The sequence below is a fragment of the Perca flavescens genome, chromosome 7, assembly GCF_004354835.1.
Source record: "Perca flavescens isolate YP-PL-M2 chromosome 7, PFLA_1.0, whole genome shotgun sequence".
Classification (NCBI taxonomy): Eukaryota; Metazoa; Chordata; class Actinopteri; order Perciformes; family Percidae; genus Perca; species Perca flavescens.
Genome location: NC_041337.1, coordinates 2,836,389 through 2,856,848, shown reverse-complemented (window position 1 = coordinate 2,856,848; position 20,460 = coordinate 2,836,389).

Here is a 20,460-nt window from a genome sequence, read left to right as displayed (position 1 = left end):
CAAACCCTTGGTGTTCTCTCAATGAGCTTCATGAGGTAGTCACCTGAAATGGTTTTCACTTCACAGGTGTGCCTTGTCAGGGTTAATTAGTGGAATTGTCCCCCTTATTAATAAAAAAGCAAAGGGTGACTCCTTTGAAGAATCTAAAATATAAGACATGTTTTCAGTTATTTTACCCTTTTTTGTTAAGTACATAATTCCATATGTGTTCATTCATAGTTTTGATGACTTCAGTGAGAATCTACAATGTAAGTAGTCATGAAAATAAAAAGGAAACGCATTGAATGCGAAGGTGTGTCCAAACTTTTGGCCTGTACTGTATATACACATCACACAGACAGACACACACATTTCTTTTTTCTCTGATTTCTGAGAGGATTTCTGGAGAAAAAAGTTGAATATGCTGAGAAAACAAAGATACATGGACAACTGAAGTCAGAATATTTTCAGCAAACCTGGAAAGTTGTGAGAAAAAATGTGATGCTGAATATCTATCTATCTATCTATCTATCTATCTATCTATCTATCCATCTATAATTGCAGGAACGTCTGTCTGTCCGTCTGTCTGTCTGTCTGTCTGTCTGTCTGTCTGGGTGTTAAGCGCATATCTCTCGAACCATTAGTCTGAAGGATTTCAAACTTGACAGGTGTCTTGCTATGGTCACGAGTAAGTGCAGTGCCAAGTTTGACGTTGTTTGGATATGAAATGCAAAAGATATCGTTAAATATATAAGTAAAAGAATCACACATTGGCTAGCCGCTGGCCACTTCCCCCTCTCACACTGAGTGAGCAGTGAGCAGGAGCAGAGAGAGAGAGAGAGAGAGCAGCGGAGCTTTGGCAGCAAAAATGTGTGCAAAGTTGCACTACCTTGAACTGTCTGACTTTGAATAAACAAACGACAATTCCAGAATTTAAGGACGTTTCAGAATCCCACACATGCAAAGCACAACCAGCTACAACAAGTGCAGACAGAGGGTGATGTCACTTATAGGCAGGCTATCTATCTTATAAAGCGAGAGGAATCTGTATGTGTGTCTGTGTTTGGGGGGGAAGGTTACCTGCACATCAGCGCCTCTGACTCTTTTCCTGCTATTGTATTAAATTGCTGTGAGCTGGCAGAACGTAACGTAGCCTAATCTCAGAGATCATTCCTTCAGAGCGCTGTGCAATGCAAGACAATCTCAGAGCTGAACTGGGCAGATAGCCTACATCAGATTTCATCAGACTCACCCTGGGTCGGGTTAATTAAGTCACCAACGTACCCCCCGCAAATAAAATCCCCTACTTCACCTTTAACTGTCAACCTGTATGGAAATAAACACCTCTGCGGAAATGTTAAATTCCTTAATGATCCGACAAAGACACCTCTCTCTCCTCTCTCTCTCACACACACACTCACACACACACACACACACACACACACACACACACACACACACACACACACACACACACACACACACACACACACACACACGCACACTCGCAGATATGTGCTGTTTAGCTCTCATAACAGGCAGGGTCGGTAGCGCACTGCCATGACGCTAATGTCTGATTACTCCACATTTTAATTGTGATATTTTGTGATTACATTCTGATTCTGCAATGTTCTCTGTCAGGTAAATATAGAAGCACAATGTCTTTCTCCATAGGCGCCGATTTATGTTTTCCTCCGTGGGTGCTCACGGGCGCATGCCCTTTAAAAAAAAAAAGTAGTCAAAAAATGTTTGCATTTCAGAACCTTAGGAAACAGACAGCGGCCGACACAAACACGCTATTAACTCGATAATAAAGCCGTAAAGTTTCAACTCAGGACAGTGCCACTTGATTACCTAATGCACATGCATGCACTGTGGGGGGGGGGATGGAGGCGTTTTCATCCAAGAGACGCTGTGGTTGGTGGATAGGACTGACAGTGACATAACCAATCACATTATGACAGATGCTCCACTTAGCACCAATTGCAATGTTTAATTTTAAATGAATGTAGCCTACTGGCAGTCTGGCACACGTGGGTGGTCAGTGGGTGCTCAGTATTTTCCGTGGGTGCTCGAAGTCCGGCGCCTATGTCTTCCTCTGATGTAGAGATAGCCTACACTAAGTCAATAGATAGTAGGCTATACAGTGGAGTTGCATAATAAGTGGTTCAGGTTCCTTCTGTAAGTCATTTTGGGGTACACTTTGGTTTTGATAAATTCTACAAGCAGCAACACCACAGGCCAAGCAATCGGCCCATTTTCAACAGGCACAGCACTAGTTATATATAATACGTAGAAAAAGTAGTTGAACATTTTGACAGAGAAGCTGAGAAATGTTGTTGGATTTACAGACAAGTATCCAGGGATTACTTGGATACTACTCTGATAGGAAAAATAAAGTTGGAATACTTTGGAATAAATTGTTGGAATATTTAAAAAAAAACTTTGTAGAATATTTAAAGGGAGGGGAGAAGACACCGGATTCAAAAAATGTTGGATGAGACGGAGAGTGACAATGAGCACCATTTCTTTAGTCTCTTTAGTTTTGCGTCTCATTGTGGCCGTTTTGAGTCTCGTGCTTAACTTTGAGACTCTTTGTGATTGTTTTGTGTCTTTATAATCTGGTTTTTAATCTGAAGTAACATTACAGCATAGCCCCGATCAGGGGCAGACTGGGACAAAAATTTGGCACTGGCAATTCAGAAAGTATGAAGACAGCTTTTATTTTGAAAAGCAGAAGCCCGACGGCACCAGGCGGGACGCTCCAGGTTGCAGCCGTACTGTCTTGCATATTTTTGTCAAACTAGTGTGAAATGCCAGTGTGCCCTCCTGGCATTCACCAGGCCACCTATGACCCGGATTCTCCACTGCGTGCGCCTGTGCTGCGCTACGGTTTTGTTCCGTCCTTCGCCACGCGCCCTAACGCACCGACTAGCAGATTTTATTGTCTCTACAAGTGATTTAGTACGGTGGCCCTGAAGGTCAAAACACAAAAGCATTTCACAAAACACAACAGCAAAAGCTAAAAAACTAAACAAAATTTTGGTAAGACCCGACCCAGAGAAGGTAGGTACGTATTGAACGATGATTCCTCGTTGCTCAAGTTCACGGGTTTGGGAAATGTTGGAAGTGTTTTATGAAATGTTTTATGAAATCCCATTGGTCAGTGGAGAGAAACTGGTGGCGATCCCATCCCTGAACACCAGGCGTATATGGACACCATACGGATACCATAAATCGCCCCGCTTCCCGGCATCGAACGCTAAATGTTCTCGCAACTAGTTTCTCGTCACGAACCAATGAGAAGCAAAGACAACAGGCTCCGCCCTCCTACAACTGCCGTGGCTTTCAGTTTTAAACGATACAGACGGAAATCCATTCTGGATTTCATGAATCGATATCGATCATTCAAATGAATATAGATTTTAAAAAAAATGTTTTGTCTCTTTGTGGTCGTGATGATGTCACGACCACAAAGTAATGGAAATGATGTCACCTTGTAAGAACTGAGCCTGCAGCTCTGGCCTCCTCAGAGACAGATGAGGAAGAGGAGGAGGAGACGAAGAGGAGAGGAAACGAGTTTCTGCTGCAGCCGTCACTGATGATGAAGATGATGAAGATGAAGGCTTAATGATGGATGTCTGCAGCTGAGATTATTATAAATAATAAATCAGAGAAACAACAAGAACAGAACTCACTTTAAAGCTCCGTAAACTTTTTCAGTCAATAATCCGTATCTTAAGAAATAAATCGGTATATTTAAGAAAACATTTGGAATATTTGTTATTAAAACGAAATATTTTGAGACAAACAAAACTGACTACGTTTTAGAAAAACAAAGTTGGATTATTTTAAGAAAAAAACAGTCCGATTATTAGAGAAAGAAGTTGGAAAATGTCTGGAAAAAAAGGTCAAAACAATTTCAGAGAGAAGAGTTAGAATAATTTAGAAAAAGTCTGAATATTAATCTACAGACTCACAGGTGTGATGCTCCTCAGGTCATCGCAGAGACCACGGTATCACGGTGACTTCCTGTCACAGCAACCAGGACAAAGTCTATACACACACATACACGCACACACAAAGAGTCTCACGCACACTCTCTCTGTGTGTGTGTGTGTGTGTGTGTGTGTGATTGTGCTTTCAGGAAAACTTTTTGCAAAACACACAGAGACTCAAAAGTCCACATTAATTATTGACATGTTTAATGGACCTGTTGCCATGAATATCAGTCAGTCAGTCTACTTACTTTTATTTTTCCCTTCCTGTCCAATAAAAACCATGTCTCTCCAGATGTGTGTGGATGTTGAATGTTTTTGATAAACTGAAGTATTATATGGAGTCATAAGAGTGTCATAAAGAATACACCTGTAATATAATAAGAAACTAAATGTGAAAGTTCAATTCAATTCAGTTTATTTAAGAATAGGACAGAGCAAATCAATAAAACAAATGATTATACATCGGTTAAAAATCCCAGAATTGCAAATGCTCGCAAACTTCCCCCCGAATACTTTTACTTTTAAGTTTATTTGAATAGGGACAAGTATGTTACATAAGCTCATGTTACATACTACAACATTTTAGCCGAAGCTAATTCTCAATGTCCGTCCCTAGTGGGCCTTTACATTAAATTCAACAATACATAGTTAAATCAACATATTAAAACACTATTACACAATAACAACGAAGCCGATAGTCAGTGGTCACATGCTTGACCTATGATTAAAAAGTCTTTGAGTTTGTGTTTGAAAAGGACCCAGTTTGACTCTCCTTTCAGTTCAGTGGGTAAACAGTTCCAAGCTTTTGTGCCTTGTACAAAGAAAGCTGATTGTCCAAATGAAGTACAACATTTTGGGATCTGGCAGTTCCCGTTCTGAGCTCCTCTAGTCTGTGAACCCACAGCCCTGAGAGCAACTATACACTCACTCAAGACCTGTGGCGCTTGCTGATTTAAACATTTATGCATCAGCTTCAACAAAGAAAAAAGATAAAATATTTAAATTCCTCAGATTAACACAGTGATGTGACCTAATGGATTTTCTATCTAGGATTTTAACCGCTCTGTTATAAATCATTTGAATTGGCTTAACTGTAGTAACAGTAGCCTGTGACCATGTGCAGATGCAGTAACTTATATGCGAGAAGATCATGGCATGCATGAAAGTGTGAGCAGCATAAAACGGTAGGTAGTCCCTGATCAATCTGAATGTATAAAGATTTATGGCTACTCAACATATTTATTTAATATGACTGTCAAATTTAAGTTGAGAGTCAAGTACAAGGCCCAAGTATTTGACCTCTGAGACCTGCTGGATCTTATGACCATTTATCCGTAAATTTAGTTCTTCTGACATGGACTTGAATCTTGAGGCAAAGCAAATAGACAGTCTTTTTAACATTCAATGTCAGCCCTGCATTTTGAAACCACACCGCCACATTTTGCAGGTATTTTGCCAGTTCAACCGAAACTGCATGCACACTTTTCCCTCGCACATAAACCACTGCATCGTCAGCATACATCTGAAATCCTGCCGTAGGACATGAGTTTGGCAGATCATTAATATACAAAGAAAAAAGCAATGGCCCAAGAATGGATCCTTGCGGAACTCCTGTATTCATTTTTAAGAATGTAGACATTTCATTATTAACCACCACACATGATCTCCCTGTTCGAGATATGATTTGAACCATTGTAAAGCTAATGGTGTAAAGTTAAAATTGGACAGTTTGTGGATAAGGATATCATGATTTAAAGTGTCAAATGCCTTTTTGAGATCCAAAAAGACGGCGCCAACGATTTCTCCCTTATCTATTGCAAATTTGAGTTGTTCCACAAAGAAACAATTTGCCGTTTCGGTGGAGTATTGAGGACGGAAGCCAAATTGTAATGGGTGTAAAATGTTATTTGATTGAATAAAAGTCATCAGTTGCCCATACACTATTTTCTCTAACACCTTTGAAAATACCGGTAAGATGCTTACAGGGCGATAATTGCATGCCTGGTCGGGTGTTCCTGACTTAAGAAATTGGCATAACTTTAGCCTGTTTCCAGATTTTAGGGAATTGTCCGCTCTGAATAGACAAATTAATCAAGTGTGTTAGAGGCTTTACTAAATTGTTTCTATTTCGTTTCAAAAGGACTGTATTTATGTGAAAAAGATCCTTACTATAGCTGTTGTTAACTAAATCTATCGCTTCAAGCACTTTTACTTTATTAATCAGTTGAAGTGAGAATGAAGAGTATTGGTTTAATAATTGTATAGTAAACTTTGGTTGCTGTTCTACATTAACTTGTTGCACCAGTTCTTTCACTGACGAAACAAAAAACATATTAAATTCCAATGCTATTTGTTAACTGTCCCTAATCTGCCTGTCTCCATTTCTAAGTTCATGGATGGTCTTTGATTTGCCTGATGGTTTCACAATACCATTTATTTGCTTCCACATTATGAGAGGACTTCCCTTGGCTTCTGTTATGGTTGTGATGTAATATTCCGCTTTTGATTTTCTTATATTTTTGGTGGCTCGGTTTCTTAAACTTTTAAAAATATTTATATCACTACTTAGTTTGGTCTTAACTGATTTTTTCAGAGCCAGATCTGTTTCTTTCATTAATCTTTTCAAGTCCTCATTAATCCAGGGTAATGTTCTCTTCTTCAAATACTTTTGCTTTTTAAGAAATTTAGAAATGATCCCTTCAACCTTATTCATTACCTCTTTACAGCAGCTATGCACATCGTCGTTGTCCATAACTAAGCTCCAATCAAGAGCATTTAATTCATTATCAACAGCAGAAAAATCTCGCTTTAAAATAGTCAATATATTTGAATGATAATGATAATAATTTTCGGGCAACAAGAATCATGTTATGATCAGACAAACCAGTTAGAAAATTGTATGATTTCAAAATACGATCATCCTTGTTCGAAAAAACTAGATCTATTTGTGTTCTTGAAGATTTTGAGATCCTTGTAGCACCCTTAATTAGTTGGGAGAACTCAAATTTAGTCATTAACGTTTTGAGTTTTTTCCTTCTACCAGAATTAGACCAGTCTATATTAAAATCGCCTAATACAATAACTTCGCACTTATGGGCCACCAATTTCATTAATTTGCTCAACTCATCATAAAACACATCTTTAAAAGAAGGAGGATTATATAAAATCACAATTTTAAAATGCATACTTGATGATAATGAGATCTCAAGACAAATAAATTCAATATTTAGCTCATGTTCAAAAGTGACTTCTGTGCATGTCATATAATCTCTTAAATAAAGTGCAACTCCTCCTCCTCTTCCAAATTTCCTGTCATTTCTATAACATTTATAACCTGGGATATCAATTAAACCTGTTTGAATCCCACTATGAAGCCAGGTTTCACTCAGGCCTAAAAAGTGTAAGTTCGAGTCCATTACCAGCGATTTAACCTCATCATGCTGTGGCAGCAGGCTCCTAATATTCAAATAAGCTCCAAAAATGCCTTTATGGTTTGCTTTTGCTGTCCCATAAAATTTTCGCATGGTTCACAGTGGGAAAAAACTGGTGAAATTCATGTTTACTCACTGTTTTTAAAGATGTATCAAGCATCTGTCTTTCATTCCGACAATGAATTCCCGAGTCCTTCTGCACTTGCATCTCCATAGTACTGGACAATGTTCCACTGTCAAGGCTAGCCAACCTTGCCACTGAAACAGGGCATACGCGCAGTAGTACGTTCTCCTGCAATTAAATTCTCCTTTCCTCCTGCGCCGGAGAGTGTAGCGCCAGAACAGCCTCGTTCACCGGCGCTTGTCCCCCTGCACCCTCCTGTCCAGGCCCCGGGGCACAGCCTCCCTCTGGTAACAACACACCCATCGCAGAAAGGAGAACATCCGCAGCGGTGTCCGAGACGCAGAAAGACGGCGTACCCAGCCGGGCGGTGTCGCTCACCTGCATCATCTCCACCCCCAGCGCAGACCGAGCCGCAGTGGGGGCCGATGGACCTGGCGACCACAAGATGTCGCCGTGCGTAACAGGACCTGGATTGAGGTGAATGTCACCGGCTAACAACATTAGCAGACATAGCACTTTAGTAGTTTTCGTCCAAACGGCTAGCATCTTTTTCTTTCGAGTATATGGTATATCCGGTTTAGTGCTGCAAACGGTTCTTGCAACCCCGTTGTCCAGGATTGCAGTAAAAATGATAAATTGACCATGTCCATATCCAAACGTGTTTGGAGGTACTGGGATCCTTCAAACAACTCTTCTGCTAAAATGATCACTTTACTGTACATTTGTACCGTCGAAAGTAACAGCGCTCCACCGCAAAACCCAAATAAAATAAAGACGTTTATCAACTTTGAGTGATGATGAGATGGGTAGCGTGTTCCTTTGCTTACAAGAGCTTTCTTGCGTCTTACGCTCCATTGTGCTTTAGGTAGGCATGGCTGTTTTTTCTTGGCTGGAGAAGGCGACACCAATACTTTATAAAATAACACGAGCAACACGGAGCCCAACAAACTGTAGTGCCATGCATTAATTTGATATTCACCGAGTCCTTCAGTCTGCCAAACCACCACATGCACCATTTTGTGTGGGTGTGTGGGTTCAACTAGCTGTTCTCATGTATCTAATCCACTGAAGAAGCATGCGGGATACTATATATATACGTAAATCCCACATTGGCCGCTGCTGTTTATTGGAGCAATACGTTGACACGCTGGAAATTAAATTTAAACAACGTTTAAGTGTAAGGTATTTTAATGTGCTACCTCTCAGTGGACCGCTAACGTTAGACCCAGCCCGCTCTTCAGCTCATTCTCTTTAACCGATGCAGCATGAAAGCACGGCAGAACCAGCAAGCCAGCCGGTGTTATGCCGTGTTCTATTAACCTCGCAACTCGTTTTTTTACGAGGTCAAAGTCGTAAACACGCCCCCTGACCTCGTATTTACGAGCTCGGAACTCATACAACCTTGCAGTACCCCAAGTTCAAAATCCAACATGGCTGCCCCATGTATATGTAACTGTATCAACAGTTGTGAAAGCTGCAGTAACATAAAGTTATAAGCACTTCTGTCTCATTTGTGTCACTAAATCAGTCGTTCACACAGGCATGTCCAACTTCTATCTGTGGACATGTTGTTACGCTGTTTGCATGCACAAAAACAGCGTAATGCGTTGTTATCAACTGGTTGCTAACAATAGCTAACCAGGCTAGAGCTAATGAAAACAATGAAAATCCGACGGGTATGATGTCATTCCCAGTTGCGGCTTCCGAGTTCCGAGATAAATAGAATGCGGCATTAGTTGGCTAACGTTAGCTTGCTAACCCCGCCTTAACGTTACCCCCTCGCTACGTCGTTCATGGAAAACGAGCCGAATGAAGCTGTCACTCGGTGGCAATAGCAACGTGCTTTGTGTGGATGAAGCATGAAGTTACTTTGACTCATTCAGCGGCTGGCTCTCTGACTCATAACGTTACTATTCCACGGCTCGTTTGTCTGTTGCTGCAAAACCACAGCTCATCATTTTCCATAATAGGCCATATACCGACCTACCTGAGACAGCATTGTTGCTCTGCTCGGGTCCTGCTGGTGGTGAGTTAGCAACTCCTGCTGCCCAGCTTCCAGGAAGGCTGCTCTCTGTATCCTCGCCTATAGCTCCTCCATGATCCCTCCTTGATGCTCGCTCCGCGGGCAGAAATAAGAGATTTCAGACGGCCTTCACCGAGGAGGGACGGACAACTTCCAAGGAGTGAGGAGTCGAGGAGCTATCAAATAAGAGCCATGAGAACACAATAACAACCCTGATGGTTTGGGTCCATTCACAGTGTTTCCTGCTTTATGAAGGTGAAGTTAATGTTCACCTTCAAACAAACAACAAAATCAGATGAAATTACACTGCAAGACCAAAACTTGTATCTTCTGTTTGACATATTCAAAGGGAAACAAACTACCATCATCTTTAATTTGGTCCATTGTTTTCTCAGAGCTCTGGAAATTGAATAAAGTATTTGTCTTTCTTCAAAAGTGTGTCTTAAAGAGGCGCTATGCAGTTTTGGCCATTTCTTCGCTGTGTTCTCGCTTTTTGCTCGCATTTTTTTCTATAGAGCTCCCCCTACAGCTTCGGAATAGATATATGGCAGCTCCTATGTTTACTTGTGTCTGACTCCTCGCTCGGTCAGTCTGCCGTTTCCTCTTTCTCTGTTCCTCCGACAATGCTTTCCTAGATTTCTGCTTCTTTGTTGCTGGCTCAGCCATGACAATAGTGTGAAAAACTCCATAGCTACCTTGTTAGCCGGTTCCTTAATGGGCGTATGTGTGCAGTGAAGAAATTCCACACATTGCCAGATCTGATAGCGATACTTCCTGACGCTGAGTTACAAGGGTGGTTTTTCCACTCACAGGCGCTAGGGGGAACAAGACAGCCACCATTCAACTCGAAAAAAAATCATATAACCATTCCAATGACTCCTAAGCTGTTCAGTTAAGGTAAATTAAGCTAAAAAACAAAACTGCATAGTTCCCCTCTAATCATTTATATTCCTGCGTGTTTTTCAGAGGAAATCTGGAACACTTCCGGACTTTTAGTTTGAAGCTCAGAAACTGGAACACTTCCGGACTTTTATTTTGAAGCTTAGCAACTAATCTGCACTGGAAGCTATAGTCTTCACTGCGGCTAACTTCACACTTTGAACAAGATAACGTCTAGCAGGAAGTTGTGTTAGCCTTATATATGTCAATTGTGTTAGCAGAGTCTCTTTGTTGTGTTGAGAAAGAGGTAAAATGTGTAAAGTCCAGATGCTGAGAGTGTTGGTGAAGCAGCGACTAACTGCGGCTGCTGAAGAGATATTTGGGCTGTTTGAAAGAACGATAGCAGAGTACGAGGAGGAACTTTGTCGTTCAAAAGAGGAGAACGAGCGACAACGGGAGCTACTGGACGCTGTTTTCAACCCTCAGCTTCGGTTACACAGAGCAGGTTTGGTCATTAAACCTTCACTTGAGCTTTCTCTCCTCCCTGTGATTTCTTCTCCGCAACGATATGACAGGAAGTATTTCAATAAGAATTTGTTCATAAGATCTATTGTAATCTTCGCTCTTTAACAGGCCTTCGCCAAACCCACCAGACTCCATGTAAATAAACTGCGGTGAAGTTAGTTTAATGTTTGTCTGACATTCATCGGTTTTTGCGGATGTTACCTTCAATAGCTCCGTGTAAATACTTCGATTTCCCCCAGTTTCAGGGTATGTTGGAGAGCTTATTTAGACCGATGTTTCACAGTTTTAGTTAACTCAAAAATCACCAAAAATGACGGTAGTTAGGGACCGTCTTAAAATTGCAACACCACTCATTTTAATCTTTAATATCCACTTCCAACAAAATCTCAAACCACTTCCATTATAGAAAGTTGCAGCCATTAAACATTTCACACTTGTAAGTTAGTAGAAAGAATCTTTTAAAATAGAAAAAAAAAATACAGCAAATAAATAACAATTGAAGATTATAATTTTCTCATTTCTAAATATATTGACATATCACCTCTTATGTTTCAGATATACTCTCACAACTTTCACAGCTATTAGTTTGTGGAAAAAAACTTTAAAATAAGTTTTCACTTTCATTATCAGTAACCTTTTTTGTAAAAACAAACGAACAAAAAAGAAAATAAGTTACTCAGACTCAATCACAGAGCTCACAGCAAGTAGGTTTATTAGGATTTAGGGGAAAAGGGGGAGTGGAGAGGCAGACGCCAGGAATGGGGAAGCGGCTAAGGGGAGGATAGAGAAACTGGAAAGTGAGGACGCTCAGGGTAGGATACTTAGGGGAGCGCGGGGAAGCCGTAGCCGAGGGAGAGATACTGGGACTGGAGAGCAGAGTAAGCGAGGAGAGGCTGAAGCAGGGTGCCGATGGAGGGAGTCCGTGGGGTGAAGCCAGCTGACTGGAGATGACGGTTGGAGATGGTGACACAAAAGGTAAGTGAGCGTTAGGCAGCAGATAAGAAAATAACGAGGATTTCAGAGAGTGTTTGCTGAGAGTTTCATCAGGGCGACTGGATCAACGATCAAGTGGAGATGGTATGTTGAGCCGGGGTAGAAATACTGGTCTTGATTGCAGATGAGAGGCAGGTGTGTGCAGCGGGAGAAGGTGATGATGGGATGGTAACCAGGTTTGCTCAATCAGCTGGCAGCAGCAGTGGGAGGGGGAGAGCAGAGTAGGCACAGAGAGAGGCAGGCCAACAGAAAAACACAGAGGAGAGGAAACCAACCGAGAAACAAAATAGAGAATAGTAAACAGAAGAGAAAATACACAGCCAGCCGATCCCAACCATCACAAAAAAATCTTTTTTGAAGCATCATGTCACCATGTCCATGTGTCTATCTGAAGAATAGAATATTAGACTATATGGAACACCCTGGGTGTGATTCTGTTCTTTGTTTTATTAGCTTTTTTTTATTACCCTTAGTATATTTTCACAATAAGTGCATGCTAATTGTGATGATCATTAATGCAAACCTTACATTCAAAATGATATTAAAGTGGCATAATGTGATGTAATCAATGAAGTATAATCTACCTCCCTGATCCCTCGTGCCACAGAAAACAAGTCAGACAGAAGAGTGAGAGACAGTAAGAGAGAAGAAGAATGGCAAAATATTAAAAAGAAGAAACCACAGACAAATCTGACCATGAGGAAAGAGAGAACAGAGCAGGAAAGCGAGGACAAGCACAGTAACGTCATGATGTATGCAGGAAATAAACACAAGGGAGGCTAGTAAATGGTCACATCCTCCCACGGCTTACAAAACTTTAGAAAATCCATTATCATTGTCAGTGATGTATTGTGTAAAATGAATATGTAGCCTAAAGATTATTTCAACATGTTTAGCATGTATGAATGTTTTGACATCAAACCACCTGTAATACTGTATGTCTCAGACATCCTTTCACAACTTTCACAGCTTTTAGTTTGTGAAGAAATACCAATATCCCTGATCTTTTGGCTATTAAATGCATATATGAAGGTTAACATCTTAATAGGTTTAATTAGTTTGTGAAAACGTCTTTAGCAAATCCCTTTCTCATTTATGAATATTTTGGCATCAAACTGTTGTATAATGTCCTCCTATAGGTTTTTTTTTTGATATTGTGTCATATTTAGGGTTGGGTACTGAACCCTGTACTTTTACCGGTACCGACCGAATCACGACGGTACTACAGAGTATTGGTTCAGGTAAAATCAAACGGTGCCAAATTTCGGTCCTGAGAGTAAGCGCAAGCTTATCTGTCCTCTCTGCATGTTGAGAGAGGTCCGACACACACACACATGCGCGTGCAGAGGTGCGGAGGGAGCAACGTCGGCTCTGCAGTTTTGTTGAAGTCACAGAGTCATGGCAATGCCGATAAAGTGGTTTCAAGTTTGGTTTGTTTTTTCAAAACTTCCCGCAGACACCTTTCACCGTGATATATTAATAGCGAGCCGAAAGCGGTCGCGGTGCTGTTGACATTACACTTCCTCTGACACGAGCAGGCACAACGGTGGTTTCGGTGCCCTGGGGACTGACGGACAGGCTGAGGTTGTAAGGCAAAGCAACTTTATTTCTACAGCACCTTTCAGCAACAAGGCAATTCAAAGTGCTTTACATGAATCATTAAAGAGCATTAAAACGGCCATGATTAAAATAAAACAAGCTAAAATATAATAATATACAAATACAACAATAAGAAAGTTACAGTGGTTAAGAAATTTATAATTATTAAATTTAATAGGTTGCAGGGATGGGTTTGGGAGGAGAGCGGGAGGGGATTTATTTTTGTTTTTGTTTAAATAACAATGTTCTAAGTAAAGTGGTTTGGAATTATATAAAAAAAAAATAATATATATATATATATATATATATATATATATATATATATATATATATATATATATATATATATATATATATCTATCTCTATCTCTCCGAAAAAAGTACCTTTGGGTACCGGAACCGAATTCCAGGTATCGGTAGTGGTATTGGTTCTGATGCGAAAGGTACCCAACCCTAGTCATATTGGGATTTGTTTTGTCTGGACATTGTGACAACATATATCCTGTACTTGATATGGATGCACTGACTATTTGCCTAATTGTTTTCTTCTTTTTCTTTGAAGAAGATGGCGAAATCATTGCAGCCCTTGGTGGATGAAAGTTCAGATGCTACTGGCACTGGCGGGTTTGTTAACCTATCAACAATAGCAAACAAGGCACGTGAATTATTATTGTTTTTATCAATAATATCAGAGAAGAAGGGCTGCCTTGCATTCCTCAGTTCCATATTATAAGTGCGTAGTCTCTCTTTTGTAAGTGTCATAGTGGACCTGGAGATTGTTTTTTTTGCCACCTGCGTTCAGCTTTTCAACACTTTTTTTTTTTTTTTTAGATCTTACATGTGTGACATTTCTCCATGGAGATTTTATTTTTTTGCTTGAGAACTTTGACCTTAGTAGGAGTAATGGCATTAATAACATTAGTAATTCTACAGTTGAAGTTATTTACAAGCTCAGTTACTAAGGCTCCAGAAGGGGCAGATGTGGAAGAAAAAAGCTGAATGAATTTTTCACTGGTGCTTTCAGTGATGTATCGTTTTCCAATTACCTTAGTTTGAACACTTTTTTGCAGTGATAGAGCTGTTAAAAAAAACACAGGAATGGTAAAAAAAGAGCAACATCATTCACCACAACCTTGGAAATGTTCAGACCTTTCGAGATAAGGTCTAGAATGTGACCCTTTTTGCGCGTAGGCTCTGTTACATGTTGAGTCAGCCCATAATTGTCAAAGATACAACACAGCTCTTTTGTCCCTTTATCCTGGGGGTTGTCGACATGGATGTTGAAATCACCAGCAATGATTACACAATCAAAGTCAACACAGATCAATAGACAATAGGTCACTGATGAAGATTCTAAGGGATTTGCTGAAGACTTTTTCACAAAATAACAGCTGTGAAATTTGTAAGAGGATGTCTGAGACATATTACAGGTGTTTTGATGTCAACATATTCATAAATGACAAACCTATTAAGATGTTAACCTTTATATATGCATTTAATAGCCAAAAAAATCAGGGATATTGGTATTCTTTTCACAAACAGCTGTGAAAGTTGTGAAAGGATGTCTAAGACACAGTATTACAGGTGGTTTGATGTCAAAATATTCATACATGCTAAACATGTTGAAATAATCGTTAGGCTACATATTAATTTTACACAATACATCACTGACAATGATAATGGATTTTCTAAAGTTTTGTAAGCTGTGGGAGGATGTGACCATTTACTAGCTTCCCTTGTGTTTATTTCCTGCATACATCATGATGTTTCTGTGCTTGTCCTCTCTTTCCTGCTCTCTGTTCTCCTCTCTTTCCTTGCCATTCTTCTCTCTTACTGTCTCTCACTCTTCTGTCTGACTTGTTTTCTGTGGGACAAGGGATCAGGGAGGTAGATTATACTTCATTGATTACATCACATTATGCCACTTTAATATCATTTTGAATGTAGGGTTCGCATGAATGATCATCACAATTAGCATGCACTTATTGTGAAAATATACTAAGGGTAATAAAAAAAGCTAATAAAACAAATAACAGAATCACACCCAGGGTCTTCCATATAGTCTAATATTCTATTCTTCAGATAGACAGATTTTTTATTTTATTTATTTTTTTATTTTACAAAATAGGTTACTGATGATGAAAGTGAAAACTTATTTTAAAGTTTTTTTTCCACAGACTAATAGCTGTGAAAGTTTAGAGTATGTCTGAAACATATAAGAGGTGATTTGATGTCAATATATTCAGAAATGAGAAAATTATAATCTTCAAATGTGCACAAACCATTATTTGCTGTATTTTTTCTATTTTAAAAGATTCTTTCTACTAACTTACAAGTGTGAAATGTTTAATGGCTGCAACTTTCTATAATGGAAGTGGTTGGAGATTTCTATGTTGTAAAACAAAAAAGATATTTAAGATTAAAATGAATATTACGACGGTCCCTAACTACCTCTGTAGTGACGGGCTCGTTGGACAGACATTCAGTTCTTTGTGCTCTAAACTGCGGCGTCATTTTTGGTGATTTTGAGTTCACTAAAACTGTGAAACATCGGTCTAAATAAGCTCTCCAACATACCCTGAAACTGGGGGAAATCAAAGTATTGACACAGAGCTATTGAAGGTAACATTTGCGAAAACCGATGAATGTCAAACATTAAACTAACTTCACCGCAGTTGTAAATAATCAGTATTTTTATCACCGTAAAACACACTTTATTCAAAGTGGACAGAAACAAAATAAAACTATCAAAAACCGTCTTTCCACGGTTCCAACAATCACCTGGATTGGTTGAAATAAACTCTTAATTCTCACGTGTGGAAATATGCTGGTTCTATACACGCTAAATTACTTATTATTTACATTGAGTCTGGTGGGTTTGGTGATGGTGATTTTGGGGCTGTTTTCTAGATAAACAAAGGTTCTTATAGAGCTCAACAGTCCCGCCCCTCCTCTGAGAGACCTTGGGTTCCGGAAGTACATTTCCCATTGACGTCTGGAAAATTCCGTACATAAAGATTTTTAGACCATGCCTTAGGCTAACCAGATGGTACGTGACTCATAAGCATACAACGTACCATTTCGAGTGAAAAAATGAACAGAAAATCCAAAAAAAAGTCAAAGGTACAAGACTGTGTACATATCGTCATTTTAGAGCGAAGAAACTACTCATCCCATAAACCACCGCGCACCACTGAATAAAGGAAGTTACGTTAGTTTAGCTAACAGCTAATTTGGCTAGCCGCTAGCTGAGACAGCATGTAATAACTTTAAAAGACCCTCAAAATAAAACCTGAAAATAGTTTTTAGTGTTTAGTTTGAGTTAACGTCGTTTTAGACCAAATCAAGCTGTCAGCTAGCGGTTAGCTGAATTAGCTGTTAGCTAAACTAACTTTAGCTTCCCGGCGGAGGCTAACGGCAGAAGCGTGGAACAGATCGTGATTTGTGCAGTGCCGTAAATCCTCGTGACGGATCGTGCAGGCAGCTCCCCCTCCTCACCAGCATGAGTTCCACCAATCGGACGCGCCACTGTGGGATTGTTCAAAATTGTGGGTAATGAAGTACTTATCCAAGACATCGCGAATAAAAGACGTTTATCTCAAAACAAGGTTGGTGCCCCATGATTTTTGCCGTTTCATACAGTACAGGGCAAAAGTTTGGACACACTTTCTCATTCAATGCGTTTTTTTCTTTTCATGACTATTTACATTGTAGATTCTCACTGAAGGCATCAAAACTATGAATGAACACATGGAATTATGTACTTAACAAAAAAGTGTGAAATAACTGAAAACATGTCTTATATTTTAGATTCTTTAAAGTAGCCACCTTTTGCTTTTTTATTAATAAGGGAATAAATTCCACTAATTAACCCTGACAAAGCACACCTGTGAAGGTAAAACCATTTCAGGTGACTACCTCATGAAGCTCATTGAGAGAACACCAAGGGTTTGCAGAGTTATCAAAAAAGCAAAGGGTGGCTACTTTGAAGAATCTAAAATATAAGACATGTTTTCAGTTATTTCACACTTTTTTGTTAAGTACATAATTCCATATGTGTTCATTCATAGTTTTGATGACTTCAGTGAGAATCTACAATGTAACTAGTCATGAAAATAAAGAAACACATTGAATGAGAAGGTGTGTCCAAACTTTTGGCTTGTACTGTATATAATTGCTTAGTCACGTCGGCATGCTGGTTTTAAGTCTACCATCAACGGTTACCATTTTATGGCTTATACTCCAGTTTGTCAATGGAGAAATTGCATTGTATTTTTACTTCCGGAACCTGCTGTGGGCGGGACTGTTGAGATCTATAGAGAGTCGCGCCCCTTTTGGTGGACCTCATGGGACCTTAACTCAGAAAAAATATGAACAGTAGTGAACGGGGAGAAGCAAATTATTTTTTGATCCCGTTTGAATTGAGCCATGGATTACAAATATGATGTTCGTCAATTTAAAAGATAATTTTTCAACAAAAAGTCTCAGTTAGCCGTAGGTTTGTCATATGACCACTTAGTTTTGTGTGAAACCGCTCAGTGAACTACATCTCCCGTCTCACACAATCTAGCTACCTCACCTAGCTTGATGCTCGGCTTGTTCGCTAGTTAGCTAGCTTAGCTCTGTTAAACAACACATGTAATGTTATCTTTACTGCTGTGTTTTATCCAGTGAAGTGTTTTCAGCAGATAAGGGACTGTTCGTTATTTAATTAAGGGGCCAGCGGAGGAGTTAATAATTTTCCTATGACCCTCCAAAACGATTTGGAAAAAAGGCATGACCGTCCCCCAACAATTTATCTATACCTTCTGCACTGGTTTGCTGGAACAAATACCAACATTCGAATATAATTCGAATAGTAAAAAAATCAATACTATTCGAATGCTGAAATTACTATTCGAATGTGACTTTTTTTATATAAATATGTTGGCTAATGTTAGCTAATCTCTCTCTTCTCGCCTTGACTTACCCGCATGTGTGATTCCTGTCACGTCGTATGAACAATAACAGCGGGAGTGAGAAACAAAAGGCATTGTGAGGTCTAAGAGAACGTTACGTACTGAGTAACATTAGTACAACATCACAGAGCTGACGTTACGTAGCGAGTAACGTTGGTACACGGGGGAGTGATAGGCTCCGGCTGGAAATCGTAAGAAGGACGGGAAATAATTTTAACATGACTTTAAAATCGCCATCCACCGAGCCAAAATGCTAATGTTATCAATAGTTAGCTCGTTCTGGTTTCCTAACTGCGTCGGGAGGTAACGTTAGCGTAGCTGGGAGCTTCATGGAGAAAGCTAAAGTTTATGTTAGCTCCCCTACAGCTGTCAGAGTTAGCTTCCACGTCATATTATCTTCTTACAGCTGTATTCTCAGTAACATGACAATCTGCTGGAAACAGGTTGCTTATAAATCACTAAAATAGAAGTGACAGCACTGTTTGGCTTGGTTATTAATGCAGTTAGCATTGTTTGTTACTTACCTAGTTTATGACAAATGGTTTCGGCTGTGCTTCCTAACATGATGTCATTGTGCTAACCGAGCACTGTTAGACTTTACAACAGAGTCGCTTCACTTGTTAGATAATCAATGTTTCATTCCAGAGTTCTCTGTTGATTTGTGTTTGTCGCTGTGTGCTCGTGGTGGAAAATGAATGTAAATAAAGTTGCGTGCAGGTCCCCTCAAGGCCACTCTAAAGTTAGAAGTCCCTCTAGTGGACAGAACGACAATGCATAAGCCTGAGTAGTGTAGTACATATTTAACAGGCTGAAATTGAGCATTAAATATTCGAATATTTAAAAAAAAATCTCAAATGGAATTTGAATAGTTTTATAGAGGAAGATTGACAGCTTTAATACAGATTACCATTGTTTGTTACATCAATGACATATGTGATTTAACCTCTGCATTCTCATCTGACGCATCACACTACTGTTAGTCACTAGATTTACTCACTTACATTGTTGTGCAAACGCAATAAGCATGGAAACTAAATGCACACTTCCTGCATTACTTCATATACTAAGTTACTCCTCTAGTAAACTAGTATTCACATGAAATAAAACAATAAAACATTGAGACCATTCAGCCAAGCACCCTGGGTAACATTCAACAAACAAACTGGTTGCTATGGACTCGTCACTAGGCTTCCTCCACTTCGCCATTTAAACAAAGTGGAATAAACATTAGTCCAAATCTACACAAAACCCGCAATCAATTAGTAAGCTGACATAAAATGTGTCATTTAGGAAACCTTTATTGAAACCTTGGCACGGTAAGATGTCCAGATAGTGCAACGGTCATTTTCGTTTTTTGCCAGCCAGGAAATATTATTTTTTTTACTAAAGCAGTATATGAAATCAGATGTATTACCTACCACCATTTAGTTGTTTTGTGTTATTTAAGATATTTATAAAATATCTGGTCATGCCAGACGTAATTATTCCACTCATTTTTTAAACAACGCAATTATCCGTTTCAGCCACCTGGGGGGCAGTGCTCCCCGTGCCCCACAGACAAACAAATGGGTCAGACCCATCTGGTAGCGAAGGACGGCCAAGACTAAGAGCTACATGGAAAAATATGCACCAAATAAGCCAATTTTGCTGTTTCTACGAATACAAAAGTTGGGTACTCCCCACCCCCGGACTAAATGTTGGGTGACCCTCCCCTCAACAAAGAATAAAAAGACAACACCCTCCCATATTTTCCTCCGGTGGTCCATTCCATAAATACCGAACGGTCCCTAAGCAAAAGAACAAGCAAGAACTCTGCTCATTAGAGTAACGTTAACACGCCCGGTACGATGCACACAGACATCGTAGCTTCAGCGAGACGTCATCCATGAGACATTAAAGTGTGTAGTCTTTCTAATTACGTATTTTCAAAGGTCTTATACTTCAACAA